General features: G+C 45.1%; 1 long non-coding RNA gene across 1 annotated transcript; it reads right to left on the reverse strand.

The window, feature by feature from the left end:
* Nucleotides 1-1642: 1642 nt before the first annotated feature.
* On the reverse strand, nt 1643-9991 carry LOC148190471 (uncharacterized). The gene is made up of 4 exons (XR_015777518.1): nt 9830-9991; nt 9678-9742; nt 8741-9586; nt 1643-1908 (listed from the first exon to the last, which is right to left on the reverse strand). It is a non-coding gene; the product is annotated as an uncharacterized LOC148190471 (long non-coding RNA).
* Between the last annotated feature and the right edge of the window lie 5949 nt (nt 9992-15940).

Genomic DNA, 15940 nt, shown 5'->3' on the forward strand with positions numbered 1-15940 from the left:
ATGAATATTTTGCCTATATACTTGTATATTTTTCAATGTTTACCTCTTTTCTTACCTAAGTCTGTGTTTACTACAATTGACGGCGTTTTCTCTCCGTTCATTTGGGCGAAGTAAAACATGTTTACAGAGTAAGTAAAACATGTTTACAGAGAAACAGAACAAAGGGTGGACTTGGTCTGCCAAACCTTATGGGCTACTACTGGGCAGCTAATATACATAAGATCATGCTCTGGTTCTCTGCTCCTCCGAGTAGTTGGTCTCAGATTAAAGCAAAATCATGCATTTCATCTTCAATTCAAGATCTCGTGTACAGCACCTTACCCATGTCTCCTTCACAATATACATGTAATCCTGCCGTAATAAACTCATTGAAAATCTGGTCACAGGTGAGAAAACATTTTGGTTGGACCAAAATCTCTCTTTTGACCTTGATATGCAACAACAATCTTTTCATACCAGCTAAAATAGAGCATCACTACACGTTTCTGGAGAGGAGCGGTATCTGCCAGCTAGAAGACTTGTATATAGAATGTAAATTTGCCAGCTTTGATGAGCTAAAGACTGCTTTTAATTTGAACCAATTAGACTTTTCCCGTTATTTCTAGCTACGAAACTTTGCAAAGATTCACTCCCCTCTATTCCCTCAGATGCCCATCCCCAACGCTGTCGACTTCTTAATCAAAGCAGGTTCCCTGCCCAAAGGTCATATTTCTTCTCTTTACGATCTTCTGGTGCCAATAGATGACCTGGCTATAAATAAACTGAGGACAGAATGGGAAAAAGAACACCAAAAAACTTTCTCTGATCAATTCTGGGAAAGCGCCCTGGAAAATGTTGATTTATCTTCTAGTTATGCCAGGTTGAACCTAATTCAATTTAAGGTAGTCCACAGGCTTCATTACTGTAAATCTAAGCTGGCTAAATTCTACCCAACGGCTATAAATGAAAACTGTGATAGATGCTCCCAAGCCCAAAGTTGTTAACTTTCTGGTATTCCTTTTTTGATACGCTCGAAAAAATTCTGAAAATTAAAACCTGCCCATCTCTACACATAGCATTGTTCGACAAACCTCCAGACACCATGAGAATAATGCCCGTTCAATCCAGTATAATTGCCTTCACCTCCCTAATTGCTCGCAGAAAAATTCTCTTATGTCTGAAACCCTTCAACTATCAACTGATGAAGCCTGGTTACAAGACATTATGTCTTTGCTTAAATTTGAAAAAAGAAAAATTTACTCTAAGAAGCTCTACAGAGAAATTCTATACTCACTGTATTGCCCTAATTAAATTTATTGACCATGTCTCTCCTAAAGAAATGGTCCCAAAAAGATGGTTACTTACCACCTGCCCGCCCATGGTAGTTAAAACAGCCCACTACTACAACCATAGAGCAGCCTAGTTCAATGGCACTAGGGTGTATGTATATGTTAAAGTTATTAGGAAGGGGATATGTGTGAGAGCATGTACCTGTATCAATGTCTAAACATGCGATTGTGGCAAGGCGAGCGGAATCAAAAGGTTGCTGACAACGCCACCTGGGGGCTTTCACCCCAGGATATAACAGGACTTCATAAGTTACCAGTTTTCGATTTGAAACAAGGCACGCAGGTCAAAATAACTCCACAGGACGAGAGCGTGATTTCCAATTATAAAAATATATTTTATTAAACAATTATTTTTAACCGAGTAACAGACTAAATAAATCAACATAAAAGATGGTAATAATGGTGAGAAATGATGTGAGGAGCCACTTAAAGGAAATAAGGGACAGGGCTGGGGCTTACCACGACAGCGGTAACAAAAAAAGGAGGGATCCAAAACTACACTTCACCCGTGACACTGCAAACCAAAACGTGAAAAAGGAACCACCACCAGGGGAACCGCTGCCGCTCTGGGCCTCAGCACCTGTCAACAGGAAGAAAACAATATTAAAACCATAAAATCAAGGCAGTCCTCACACACAACATAATCAAAAATAACACCCCAAAGCCAAAAGAAACTATACTAAATCGCAAATTATCAAAATCAAGAAAAGAAATATTTCTAAACAATTAATCCGATATAACAGAAACTCAAGCAATAATTCAATGAAAAGAAATAACAAATAAATTCAAACAATAAATCCAATATAACACTGAGACGCAATAATAATCCAATAATAATCAATAAATGTCTGCCACTCTAATTTAAAACAGTCTTGGCGGGTGTGGCTCTGTGGCAATAAAAGTTAGGACGCCTCTCTGGGCGCCGGCAACTTTTGGCTAGGCTGTGTTGCCACAGCCTTTGACTGCAGTCAACAGGGCCGGATCGGAGAGTCAAATGCAGGCCGACCCGGAGCGCCGAGTCAAAGCGGCTGGAGTCCCACGAAGAGCCACACGGAGGACAGTTACCCCCAGAATGGACGAGAGGGGGTCAGCCATGAGCCAAAACAACGCCGAAGCCAAGATGAAACTAAAAAAAGAAAAAAAACCCAGGCCAAAAGGAAGAGCCCGGACACAGAAATAGCCCGGACACAGAAAGAGCCAGGACAGCAGCAAGGCTCCCAGCGGTAATGGACGTGACACGGAGAGCAGGATCAGAGATGTCACCGTGGCAGGAGGAGGAAGCGCACAGCCCAGACTCTAGCAGCGACAGCCGGGAGAAAACAAATCAGTACACCTCACCCGACCATCGGCAGCATAATATATAAAAAAACAGAACTGAGCATCTTACCCGCAGAGAGTGCACCACACACACACTGACCCGAGGGAGACAGCTCGGCTCCAGGTAACACCGCGCTGCCGGACGGAGCGAAACTGAGGTAAGCGCCAGGCCCACAACACAGAATAACTTGAGCAGATCGAGGAGACACAGAGCATGCATACCTTTGTTTGGAGATCTAACCTGCAAACCAGCGAGATGCCACCACACACGCTGTCGGCTCCGTGAAGGAGGAAGAGGAAGCGGAAAGAACGAGACGGGTCCCGACCTGGTCTATTTATAGGCGATGCGCAATTGTCTGCCACACTGCCCCTCACGGCAGGGAGCGCAGCGCTATCCTGCCACATCTACCCCAGATTTTGCGTCGTCGGCCCGACGATGAGCAGAAAATTACAGAAGCTAACACCAAGGTCTAAAAATGGCCATTTGGGCATTAGACACAGGCTGTGGGGGGCTACCATGCGGGCCTGCAGGCAAGGGAAGATGGTGAGGGTTGGAATGATGGCCGGCTGTAGCGCGAGCAGTCCGACGCAGAACCTGCTGACTGGTGCTGGGTTGCTCTGAGGGGGACAACGAATGAACGGAGGGCACAGTGCCCCTCGATGTAGGAACTGCACTTGAACTAGCCTGAACCTCTAAACGGATTTCGGCAGAGGGACGACTCGGACCCGCAGAAGGCAAAGGTGTTTCAGGTACCAAGAGCCACAAGTCACCATCACTAAGGGAGTCAGCCTCCACCTGTTCTGATCTACAAGGCGGTTGGGCCCTAGGAGGGGCTACTAGATTCTCAGGGCCACGAACAGCCTTCAACATATCTCGATGGACCGTTGCACCTGGTGCAGATTACGACTGGAGCAACAGTGTAGACCGCTCCTTGATCTACTGGGGCTTTTAACACCTGGTGAACAACAGAACTCCAGATATCCTGGATTTATGCCCACCCCTGGCACTAAGGATCTTTACATACACCAACTGGCCCACTGGTAGAGGCGCCTCACTAACACACTGATCATGGCGCCCTTCCACCAGCAGCAGCCAACAATCGCTCCCCGAGCACCCCTCAAAAGCCACATTAAGCCTGGCTCGATGCTCCACAACCCAGTCCTGTACTTCCCCACGCATAGGATCCTGAACTCGCCCCTAAGAGGAAGTCAATGGAAGACGAGGTTCTACCAAACATCAGGTAGAAAGGTGACTCTCCTGTACCCTGATGAGGTGTGGTATTGTATGAAAACAACACTTGAGGCAAACAGGGGACCCAGTCCCGCTTCCTGGAAGCTGGAAGAGTGCGCAACAGGTTATGAAGGGTTCGATTAAACCGCTCACACTGCCCGTTGTTCACCGGATGGTACGGTACAAAAGCGAGATTTAGCTTAATTTACACAAACCACAGAGCTGGTGAATCAAGGCGCCTCAAACTCCTACCCTGGTCTGAGTGCAGGCGGCTTGGAACACCAAATTTGTAGAACCACTCAGTAAGGAGGACCTGAGCTACAGTGGAGGCCCGCTAGTCTCGTGTGGGGGACAGCAACAGTGAACTTGCTAAAACATCTGTCATGATCAGGACATTTTCAACACCATTGCGGACGGCTCAAGCAGGGTAAAGTCAACAGCCACAATTTCATTGGGCTCGAGGCAAGTGACCCATGTAACTATGTGGAACTGAGCCGGAGTCCTTGGCAACCTGGCAACGCCGCAATTCTTGACCCACTGTTTAATGTCCGCGACATCCCCGCCAATAGCAGCGCTGCCTCACCAGGTCGGTGGTCCGACCAATGCCCTGGTGGCTATGCTCCTGGTGTAACCGATGAGGTCTCGTGCTGCAGAGCAGCGGCAAAATCAACTGAAAAATTCACTCCCACCATCAGGCTGATAGACCCGTCGGTGGAGCACACCCTCTCTTTCGACCAAGCGGGTCCCACTGACGCAACAAAGCCATTGCCGGGTTTAGAAACCTGCAGCCTCTCAGCGGAGTTGGCTTAGTTCGCTCCGCCAGAACACCAGGACTTGCTAAGGATCTGCCTCCTGCAAGGCACAAATATCAGCAGGAGAATGAGATGGAAAACCGATACCACACTCTGCTGTCGCAACTACCGGGTCTGGACGCTGTAAGCTGGAGGGCATTGGGGATTGAAGTGCCTGGCACAACACCCTCAGCCAAGCCAGAACCAGACATATACTGCGAGAAAAGGTCAGCTGTTGCGATTACTGCGACCTGAACGACATTTCTTGATGTCAAAATCAAATGCAGCCAACTGAGCAGCCCAACGATGCTCAGTGGCTCCAAGCTTGGCGGACTGCAGGTAACTCAACTGGATTGTTATCAGTAAAAACCAGACACTTATGGCCCAACAAATACCACGGAACTTTTCGGTCATGGCCCACTTCAATGCCAAGAATTCTAACTTCATGGAGCTGTAGTTATCCATGCTGCGCTTCAGTGGGCCTGAGACCTCGGCTGGCATAAGCCACAGGCTGCACACCTCTGTCGGTCTCTTGGGAGAGCACTGCCCCAAGGCTACCAGACTAGCGCCGACCTCCAAAATGAAAGGACGAAAAGTCGGCATAAGTTAGAACAGGTGCTGACACTAACCTCACTTCAAGGCCTCAAACTGGTCTCACACTGGGTCGCCCAAGCAGCACTAAGAGCCTGCTCAGAACCTTTTCTGGACTTCTTGTTGGTAAGCTCAGCCACTAACTTATGCAGAGGACTAGCGAAGTTGCGCAAAGCCTCAACAAAACGCCGGTAGTAGCTGGCAAAACCCAAAAGGAACGTAACTCAGAGACATGACGAGGCCGCCCCACTTGGACACAGCTCAATCTTTTTCGGGTTCAGGAGACACCCTCACTGGAGATCACATGGCCCAAGTACTTAACTTCCTTCTGGAAGAAGGCACTTCTCCAGTTTGGCCTTCAAGCCTTCCTTCTGAAGGCTAATCGAAAGACAACCTTCAGCCGCTGCAGATGTTGAGACACAGAGGAGGAGAAGATGACAATGTCATCAAGGTACAGAAGAAGAGACTGACCTTGCTGATCCCCAAACATCCTCTGCATCAGCCGCTGAACGCATTCGGGCGCTACACAATCCAAATGGCATCCTATTGAACTCAAATAGCCCAAATGGGGTGCAAAAGGCAGCTTCCCGATCGGGCTCGAACTGGCACTTGGTTGTACCCACTGGCAAGATCAATGGTTGAGAACCAGCGGCACCACCAGTGCATCAAGGCTTTCCTCAATGCGAGGCAGAGGGAAAGCATCCTTACGGGTTCTTATTCAGAAGACGTAGTCACGCACGCGCAAAACCGCCGCCCTTCACGGACCAAAACAATGGGCGAGGCATATGGGCTACTGCTCTCCTTAATGACCTGCGCCGAGAAGCTGGTTGATGTGAGCTTTTACCGCTTCAGACTCAGAGGGGGGATGCGACGTACCTCTGCCTCACCGGGACATCATCCAGGAGCGGAATGTCATGGGAGATGAGGTTGGTACAGCCCAAGTCACCATCATGGGTTGCAAAACTGAACTGTACTCCTGCAACAAGGACCTCACCTCCCCTGCTCTTCCTCTGTCAACATTGACAGATCTACCTGTGGAGCAACCCCGAAGTTGAGCTAGAAGCTACGTGGGGAAGAGACGGTAGCTGTAGCCTGTCCGCACCTCTGTTACCCCGTGGGTAAACTCACAACTTGGCGCTGCTGAGAGCACTCAGACAGGTCCGTGGGTACAAGAGAATGTCAGTTGTCCCCACATTGACCACTGGGATGTAAGCCGCACTCGGACAACACGAACCAAAACAGGGGGATGCCAGCAACCCATCTGGCAGACCAGACTCAGGGGGTCAAACAGCACAGCCTGCTCTGAAAACTGTAGAGCAAGTGCTGGCAACAAGCTTCATTACCCCACCAGGGATGCGAAGGGGCCCACATTTGCACCCCTGACTGAACCAGTAGGGTGTTTAAGACCCTGGGCTGCAACCTGGTGACATTTCTGAAGGGCCTCAATGATGGGCCAGGGGCCTGTAACACAGGGGTGCATCGAACAGAGACCCCACCATAGGCCCCAAAAGATCTTGATAACAACGCCTGATCATGCTCATCCCCAAAACTCCAGGGACTGAGGTCACAGCTTCAGGGGGTCTTTAACAACCAGGATCCCACAACGGGACATCACCTTGGCACAAAGGGTCACATCAAGCTTCCTAAATAGCCAACATACGGAATAGGTAGGACATTAGCTGCCCGGAGCCGCAACCAATTACAGGACTGCAGGCGATCATGTTCCCAGGATGCAAAGTGCTCCTGAAAGAAACTTTCTGTGATGGTGGAAACCATGGACCCAGTGTCCACCAAGCATGGCACAGAGACATCGCCCATCAAAACATTTGTAGTGGGACAAGAGGACATTAAACCAGACAGTTTACTTCCTTCAGAGCCTGGAGGTGCCCCCACTGAGCTGTGGCTCAGAAGCTCAGCTGGCTTCAGTTTTCCCGACGGCTGCTGAGTGGACAAAGCAGGCCTAGAGGGGTGGGAATTTGGCCCTAGCAGAGTGAGCGCCAACACGTGATGGAACACGCCACCATCACACTCACGGGCAAAGTGCCCGGCTGCTGACACCCGCGACATATAACTGGGTTGGGTGCTGTCCCGACCTTGAGATTGGGGGCCTGTAAGGCAGCCACAGTGCGGGTCAGATGGTTAAGCTGTTCTTGTTGGCGCTTTAAGAGGTCCATCAGTTCAAAGTTAAACCGGCCCCTGGGACAACCACCGGGCCGGGTGACCTGGACACCAACTGCAAACCATGAGCAGATGGAAGAGAGCAGCTGCCTACCCAGCACCTCCAGGAAAACCTCCTCCCTCCCATCTAATGGCCTCCCAGCGACCTTTAACAATGAAGCTGTGGGCTCGCTACTGACCATTTGTTTTAATTCACGGGCGAGAGTCAGCCAAGGACATTCTCTACGAACTGATCCAGCAGAACCTCAGAGTTCGGCATCTTATCAGGGGCGCACTGCTTGATACTCTCCATTAGAGCTAACAGCCAGTGAGAACTCCTGCAGTGTCTCACCTTCCTGTTGCTGCCTCGCAAAGAAAGCCTGCTGCAGGGTGACATAAGACAGCGAATGGCCATACAGCCTCGCAAGATGGAAAAAATGCGAGCTGGATCCTCGCGCCACCCGGTCGAAAACCTAATCTCCTCACGCCTCTCCTCCAAATGGTCAAGGATGAAGAGGGCCTGATCAGCAGCAGAGAGGTGGCGGCTCGCATGCATGTCTGTATCTCCTCAACCCACTCAGCTACACCGATACCTGACCTACCATTAAACACAGGACATCTACGATCCCTGGGAATCACCACCAGCCGCTCCGTCACAACAGGAGGAGGAGCCTCACTAGCCCTAGCACCACTAGTTGTCTCCGAGGACACCGACGCTGCCCCATCAGGGGCCAAATGAGGCGCAGCATGCTCCCTGACGGAGTCGCCGTTGTCTGCCCTTAGCTGCAACACACAAGCTCTTTTGAGCTGCTGCACTTCCTCCTCCATACCGCAACAAAAAATCTACTCCCACCTACCCTCTGATAGGAAAGAGGGGATGATTTTAAACAACGACTGTTGCGCATTGCTGTCTTGGCTCTATAACAAACCCCAGCTAGAAAGCTTACACACAAACACTACAAAATTTTTTTAAAATGGAAATCAACGCCTCTGTCCTTTAAAACTGTGGATCCTGGCCGGCTAACGCCAGATTGTGGCAAGGCGAAGCGGAATCAAAAGGTTGCTGACAACGCCACCTGGGGGCTTTCACCCCAGGATATAACAGGACTTCATAAGTTACCAGTTTTCGATTTGAAACAAGGCACGCAGGTCAAAATAACTCCACAGGACGAGAGCGTGATTTCCAATTATAAAAATATATTTTATTAAACAATTATTTTTAACCGAGTAACAGACTAAATGAATCAACATAAAAGATGGTAATAATGGTGAGAAATGATGTGAGGAGCCACTTAAAGGAAATAAGGGACAGGGCTGGGGCTTACCACGACAGCGGTAACAAAAAAAGGAGGGATCCAAAACTACACTTCACCCGTGACACTGCAAACCAAAACGTGAAAAAGGAACCACCAACAGGGGAACCGCTGCCGCTCTGGGCCTCAGCACCTGTCAACAGGAAGAGAACAATATTAAAACCATAAAATCAAGGCAGTCCTCACACACAACATAATCAAAAATAACACCCCAAAGCCAAAAGAAACTATACTAAATCGCAAATTATCAAAATCAAGAAAAGAAATATTTCTAAACAATTAATCCGATATAACAGAAACTCAAGCAATAATTCAATGAAAAGAAATAACAAATAAATTCAAACAATAAATCCAATATAACACTGAGACGCAATAATAATCCAATAATAATCAATAAATGTCTGCCACTCTAATTTAAAACAGTCTTGGCGGGTGTGGCTCTGTGGCAATAAAAGTTAGGACGCCTCTCTGGGCGCACGCCGGCAACTTTTGGCTAGGCTGTGTTGCCACAGCCTTTGACTGCAGTCAACAGGGCCGGATCGGAGAGTCAAATGCAGGCCGACCCGGAGCGCCGAGTCAAAGCGGCTGGAGTCCCACGAAGAGCCACACGGAGGACAGTTACCCCCGCAGAATGGACGAGAGGGGGTCAGCCATGAGCCAAAACGACGCCGAAGCCAAGATGAAACTAAAAAAAGAAAAAAAACCCAGGCCAAAAGGAAGAGCCCGGACACAGAAATAGCCCGGACACAGAAAGAGCCAGGACAGCAGCAAGGCTCACAGCGGCGCGTGACGGCCGCGTACGGAGAGCAGGATCAGAGATGTCACCGTGGCAGGAGGAGGAAGCGCACAGCCCAGACTCTAGCAGCGACAGCCGGGAGAAAACAAATCAGTACACCTCACCCGACCATCGGCAGCATAATATATAAAAAAACAGAACTGAGCATCTTACCCGCAGAGAGTGCACCACACACACACTGACCCGAGGGAGACAGCTCGGCTCCAGGTAACACCGCGCTGCCGGACGGAGCGAAACTGAGGTAAGCGCCAGGCCCACAACACAGAATAACTTGAGCAGATCGAGGAGACACAGAGCATGCATACCTTTGTTTGGAGATCTAACCTGCAAACCAGCGAGACGCCACCACACACGCTGTCGGCTCCGTGAAGGAGGAAGAGGAAGCGGAAAGAACGAGACGGGTCCGACCTGGTCTATTTATAGGCGATGCGCAATTGTCTGCCACACTGCCCCTCACGGCAGGGAGCGCAGCGCTATCCTGCCACACAAGTATTTATGTGCAATATGCATAGGGGTATAGGTATATTTATGTATATGTAGATATTTATTTGCACGGGTATGTACCATATATAGATACATACATCCCTACCTATAACTACTCTTTTTTCTTTTTCCTCATTTATTAACTCACTATTATTAATTAATTTTATTTATTATTATTATTTTTCCTTTCTTACAGTCTCTCTTTGTTGGTTGTTTTCTTGTACTTTTGTTTTTTTTGAGAGGGGTCAGGGATAAAAGTAAAATACCTACCTGTATGTACATGTACGATAGTGTATGTGCGCACATGGAGTTGTGTAGATGTTTCTTTGTATGTATCTACGATGTTGCACATGTATATTGAATCATTTAATAAATTGTGCAAAAAAAAAAAACAACTGCTGCAAAAGCTGCAAACTTTCTTTTGCGTTTCTGTCCAGAAGAAGAAAAAGAACAAAACAAGAAACAATACATGAATAATTTTACATTTTAGATGTAAGCCCCTTCATAATATTGTATATTTGCATAAAATGTGGATGTGTAAGGGTGTGCAAAATGTGGATGTGTAAGGGTGTGTAAAATGTGGATGTGTAAGGGTGTGTAAAATGTGGATGTGTAAGAGTGTGTAAAATTTCTCTATACAACAGTAAATTTCTGCCACATTGAAGGAAAGACTACAGTTAGTAGGCAGGTAAAACTCAAAGACAGCATTGCAATAAAGTTTTCTGAAAATGTTTTCAACTAACACTCATAAAACACGGCTTAACAGCAACAACCTTTGACACAAGTTTAAAATTTGGCTCTATTATAACTTGCACGTAAAAACATTTTCCCCACATATAAATCATGATATTGTTATAAGGCTAAGCCTATGGCATTTTACATTGAATAAATTAGCCTAGCAGCTACGACAAATAATAATAGTATTGATATTATCTATATAGCACCCTTCATAGACTAGGTGTGTCAATTCCACCTCAAGAATTTCAGTTTTGTACAATCTTAATCAGACTGATATGTTTACATGTATTTTAAAAGTCCAGTTTAATTCAGATAAAATTTTACTTTTTCTAACATCATGGAAACTTACTTAGTGTCCTCTGTGTTTATCCATTTCCCCAGGTTGACTGTTGTTGTTATTGTTGTTAATCATCCATGATGTCTTGGGTTGAGTCTGTGGACCAATTAAAATCCATGTTCCTGATTTTAAATGATTGGTTAAGCACTATAATAAATATACTACAGATAATATTAAAATCCCCAAAATGCAGTTTTGGTTATGGCCACCAGGGGGTTTGGTGAGCCCCCGAACTAACACAAACTGCGCCTGTGATACTAACATGATTATCGATAGAACACATTGCATGAGTCTTTTCCTTTTCCTAAATCCACTGCAGAAGGAGATCTCTCTATTGTTTCTGTCACCATGGCTGAGGACACTTTTGCATTACCAATGTCTGGCAGAAATTAAGGAAAAGCCAACACAACGGCGCACAGGGTTAAATACTGCAGGCCGAAACAAAGCCCTCTCTCTGCCGGCATGCAAAGACAGCAATTGGCCCATACAGTGGCACAGATTAGTGAGTAAATTGGCTCAGGCTGCTGAATGAGAGCCACTGCATATCTCATGAGGAAGATGCAGACCCTCTTTCATTCCCCAGAACAGTCAACCTGCAGGCGGTGGGGGAGGTGTCAGAGAGATTCAACACAGATCTCACTGGGTAAAATGTTATCACTCAGCCACATGGCTTCATAGGCAACAAGGAATGGAGAAGGTGTGCATATTGCATCATGAATCATCACCTACGCAGCATGAGGCCACCCTACGCTGATATTCTTCTCTGTGGCATGAAATGCTCTGAATGATTTTTTTCCTTTGCCAAAATGTTTTCTGCTACATTCCATTCCAACTGTTTTGAAATAGCACACAGCCTGCAGCACACAATGGCAGACAGTATATGTTTACATCCTAGTCTACATCATGATGGCATTTGTCACACTGTCTCTCCAGTCTCAGCCCATACTGGAAAGCATGTTGTCTTCTGTGCAAAACATCTGTCACTGATAAGCTTCAAAACGATTCAGCGATAGAGATATCAAGATTATACACATGATTCTGTGTGTGTAGGATGTCTGGATGTTGTTTTAGAGAGGACTTTATGAAAGAACAGAATGAGTCATTAGCATGTGGCAGTTTGGAGGAGAGGAAATGTAATAACAGGGGTGGTTGGCAGAACAAGACAAAGCAATCCTAATGAAAGATAAGAGGGTCTCCCTGATGCATTTTTCATATGCACTCCTTTTGTCTCCTCTTGCCCTGGGATTTTTAGGCAGGGAACATAATTAAGTAGGCGTAGTAAGTCTTTGAATCAGTAATTATCGCTGTGTGTTTCCTCAGAGTGTTTTTGTGTGCGTGTGTGTGTGTGTGTGCATTGAGATGTTTTGTTTGTGTGTTCAGTGCTGCAGGGTTACTCTCCCTCTTGACGTCAGCATGTACAATACTGTGTTGTAGAATAGGTCTCTAGGCAACATGAGGCTTACTCACAGGTGGACCTGAACCACTCAGACCTTTTATAAGTATAAAATTATTGAGGAATTATTATTTCAAAGGCCAGCTTTAACCACACACTCCTTTATAGCTAGGTTTCCATAAAAAGCTCTCGGTATAGCACCTTTGGAACCAAAAGTAACACCGATGACCATGTACCTAGACCCTAGATCTGTTTGGCGTTTCCACCACAGACAGTACTCTTATAGGTGAGTGGGGTTGTTGTCACTCACTGCTCCGTCCAGCAGCACTCCCTGTACTTCCTTGTTCATAGGTTATACAGAGTGAAGTCTGCACACTGTTTATCGTCCACAGAACGGGACTGCATGGCCACATTTTCAGAACAAAAAAGAGCAGAAGGTGAACTCTTTTTGAACACATACTGACAGAAATATAAATTGGTGCCTATGTTACCACCACCAATTGGTATGGTACTCAGTCTCTCCAATAGCCTCTGTGTCTCAAAGTCCCACAATGCTTTTTACTGTTCACTACCGCTGACACCACAAGCCTATTCTCTATAGGAGAAAGAAAGTTGCCTCTTGTGATGACTAACTCTACACATAAATGTTGTAGCGGTTTAAATAGGGGATTCATTAAGTAATGAGCAATTAATCAAAATGATTAATTAATCAATCAATCAATGCCAAAATAAATATCTCATATCTCATAACTCATAATGCAAAATTATGACTCAGATACATGAATTGTTATAAAGATAAAGTGAAGTAATGGGACTCAACTTCAGCTATCAGGAACAATAAGTTTACATTAAAAATTAGAGTTTAAAACCTCGGAGCACCACCCATTAAAATAGAAAGGCTGATAGCCCATTTTGCCTTTTAAATTAATCTAGTCTCATAATTTGAAGTTTGCTACAGAGTTCTTTTTCCAGGTGTACAGGGACCTGACATTATACACACACACATCACAAGATCAAGTGTCTTTATGCATGAAAGGTTTATGACACTACTCACTACACAGCAAAACTACTCCTAAAGGACTACAAATATATGACTTTAAGAATAAGTATAGATAAATGATGAAACAGAGAATACAGCAAGGACACCAAGTGAATTAAATGACTAAATGAACAACAAACTCATAAATGAAGCAACAATAAAAATGAGGGGATGAAAACCAGTGAGGACCTGAGTTTGATGTGACATCTGGACTTGATCAGGTGCACTGAAATAGTGCAAGATGATCAAGCAGATGAAAAGTTAATATTAAAGAAAAGTCAATGTCAAGCATCAATCAACAGCAGAGAGGCAACCTATCCTATAAAACACTGAACACTTATCAGAGAATAACCCATAATTGTATTAATAGGATGTCCTAACCTAGGTCTAACACTTCCTAAGTGTCCCTATCATTTCAAAGCATCAACCCCAAGAAAGCACAGGAAAGATCATTTCACCTTCCTCAGAAGTCTCTATGCCAGGGAAACGGTTCGCTCTGGAAAGTTCCAGTGTGGCCTTTGTGAGGACACTGGACGGGCAGCTTGGTTACGCTCGTGCAGTTCTGGTGGCTGGCCTCGGTCAGATCACAATGACAGCTTATCAGCCTTCGTCTCATTCTTTGCCCCCCCCCCACAAAGGAAACCATGACACTCTCCTCTGCTGATCAATACCAAACACTTATGAGAAAACCAAGTAATTATTTGGTAGATCATTAACTAAGTAAAACAGTATTAACCATGTTTCACAAGCATAATGAATATGTGTGAAAATAAGTAAGTGTAATACCACGGTGTCAAAACACACTGATATAATTAAAGGTTATTATAGATCCTATTTGAGTAAAAGTATACTAGCATCAAAATATAAAAAAAGTATGAGAGTGCTTAATATGACCAAAGGTCTATCTAAAAAATCTATAATTAGGAAATCACAATTTACATGATTACAAGCAATACAGTATCTGCACACAACAGTGTAAATGAAGGATAATTAAGATACAGATGAAGGCGATGCATATCAAAATGCAAGTCTGGACTAAGAGTCTTTCCATTCAGTGTGCAGCACGCTGCTGGCAGTGGGTTACGAAAGGTCACACCCCTCCACACACACAGGCACAGATTGTGTTTGTGAGTTTGGCCTAAAAATTGTCATGTAAGCAAAGTTCCAGTTCTGTAGGTATGAGACCTCCACACAACATTTCAAAGTCTGTTTTACTTTAAATATGAAAATCAGTTAATGTGATCCTCTCTTACAGTCTGGAGATATGCGGGCATGTCATGTGTTGGTTGCACAACAAAAACATAAATTGCCAGTTTCTATGATGTAGGAATCTCCTGATGTCTCCTTGAGTCTTTGCAGGAGCTCATTTGGCAGCTCCTTGCCCCAAATGAGTCGTAAGTTAACTCAAACTGTCTGTCTGGCAATAAACTCTGTCGTAATTTAGTTCTGCTTACCAGAGTCATAAGTTCAACAAGGCAGTTAGGTCCATTAGCTGACCCCGAGGTTCATCTAAGGAATCTCTAAAAGAAGTTTCAGTTTTGGGAAGGCATATGATATCTTTTTATCAAGAGTTTTTCCTCATCATCCACTACAATGTACATAGATAATAAACAGATGGCTCTTCTATTCTACTTCAGGGTGTTAAATGTTCAATTACTCGACACCTGTAGCAACTACAGTGATTATGACTGTTGGGGAAAAAACTTACCTTTTAACAGAAACCATACATGCACTAAAATTAAACAAGAACAGCTTCAGTTTACTTTAGGTAAATAGGCATTGTAGGTGAATATTACATGAATGGTACAATCTATCAATCAGTTTATTTGTCACATAAATATTGATTGTATATTCAAAATGGTGCAGTAATAATAAATAAATGTCACAGTTTAGTATTAGGCTGAGGGTAGAAGCTCCTCCTAAGCCTCTCAGTGCTGCCTGGTATGATTGGTGGCTTCTTCCTGACCTCAGCAGGTGAAAAAGCAGTTTTCTGGGTGGTTGTGATCATTACTGATTCTCCTGACCTTAGTTTTGCAGGTGCAAACATTCTTTTTGCAGGGCAGAGCAGCGCCTCCGGTGTGTTCAGCTGAGCGAAACACTCTTTGCAGGGCCTTGCAGTCCTGTTGAGTTGTGCATATTTTTTTAAGTCTCCATAGGCATTTCAGTCAGTCAGTACTAACTTAATTATTATTTACAGTATATAATTGTATTATTCTGTCACATACCTGTATACCAAAACATCTGTTTACTAAAATATCGGTGCAAGCCCAGGTCCAAGGTTTACTGACTAACACACAGCGCACACACAAAAGAATTTCATTTTTCTCAAGGAATTCTGAAAATATCAGAAAAACATGCAAACTATTATTCAGAATCAGAATTGAGTTTATAACCATATAATAACCTGACTGCTGTTGTGTTTAGCC

The sequence above is a fragment of the Plectropomus leopardus genome, chromosome 1 (genome assembly GCF_026936395.1).
Source record: "Plectropomus leopardus strain MGB_pleo_1.0 chromosome 1, ASM2693639v1, whole genome shotgun sequence".
Lineage (NCBI taxonomy): Eukaryota > Metazoa > Chordata > Actinopteri > Perciformes > Serranidae > Plectropomus > Plectropomus leopardus.